Genomic DNA, 1,325 nt, shown 5'->3' on the forward strand with positions numbered 1-1,325 from the left:
TTAGAAGCAAATATAGTCCTCCTTTAGACAAATACTTTTTATCTGAACCATAATAGAAACTTAGATACTGAAAAAGTCTGTCCCAATCATATTAAAACTTAATTTGTGCAAATTTGCCACAAAGATTTTCCAGGCACACGTTAAAATAAGTTATCATTTTGAGTGTGTCCACAGGCATGTGTGGTTATTTTATTTTAAATTTAAAAAATGTTCACATGTATATACCTTTTGGACATGTGTACACATAAGGCATACGATTTACAGTCACCTAGCCAGTGGTCATTTTTATATATACAAATAGTTTATCATCTGCAGTGGTCCTCTTAAAAGAGAACAAGGTAATTTTAAATGACTTTAATGTGAACTTTTCTTAGACCTACATTTTTACATTCTATGAATTTTGTCATGTTCAACAAATTGATTCAAATGATTCAAGTTATCCCAGCATTTAAAAAGAAAAGTCTCAGCAATGATTTTGGACCATGGTGTAATTTTAATTTCCCCATTAGCTGCTTTTCCAGGAGTTCTTCTAGTTCTTTTTTGGTCACATAACAATAGCTTTTAATCTCATTAGGATCTGGATCCAAGGTTACATTCTTCCTCACAAACAAGATATAATCAATTTCATAGTCTCCCCAAATCCCATCAGATTGCGCTTTGTAGTGGATTCCTGTTACATAGGAAATGACTTCTGGAGGAACCTGTTCCATGGGGATCCTTAGTTCAGCGTTTAAACATCTCTGAGCTGCCCTCCTTACTCCTATGGCATTATTTTCTTCCAATTCAACTGGAGTGCTTAGTGGATGGCTACAACAAGTGTTTGTAAAACAACCTGGAAACGTTATTTTCGCATCTGCTCTCTGCCGCAGTAATAATTTGTTTTCTGTATTAAATAAAAAGATGTTAAAAGCTCAATATAATAATCATTTATCAAGGTTTTCATTTAGGGGGCAATTCTTTTTGGTCTCTGCACCAATCTTATTGTCATTTTCATCAATAAGAATGCACATCTCTGCCAGGAGCTGAACTTCCTTTTCATCCACATCATCTGTGTTGATTTCGGGCATTATTGCAATATGTTTAGTCCTTCCCAAGAAGCCTGCACGCCCACTGAAGTTTCCATGCTGCAGCTTGGAACCACAGAATGAACCGCTGGACCAGGAGCCCAGGATCTTCCAATGTTCCTCTTTTGTATTTACCTAATGCTATTGCTTTCAAATACTTTTGTGAGCATGTGCCATTTTTTTGGCCTAAATTAGTTGGTGATTTCCTTGGATATGTACTTAATTCTCTTGAAAGAACTTTCATTTTTTCTCCATATTAAA

The 1,325-nt window shown here is 35.2% G+C and overlaps 1 pseudogene; it reads right to left on the reverse strand.

Annotated features, from left to right (window-relative positions):
• Positions 1-384: 384 nt before the first annotated feature.
• Positions 385-1,067, reverse strand: LOC100018812 (isopentenyl-diphosphate Delta-isomerase 1-like; annotated as a pseudogene).
• Positions 1,068-1,325: the final 258 nt, after the last annotated feature.

Source organism: Monodelphis domestica, chromosome 7, assembly GCF_027887165.1.
Source record: "Monodelphis domestica isolate mMonDom1 chromosome 7, mMonDom1.pri, whole genome shotgun sequence".
NCBI classification, from domain to species: Eukaryota; Metazoa; Chordata; class Mammalia; order Didelphimorphia; family Didelphidae; genus Monodelphis; species Monodelphis domestica.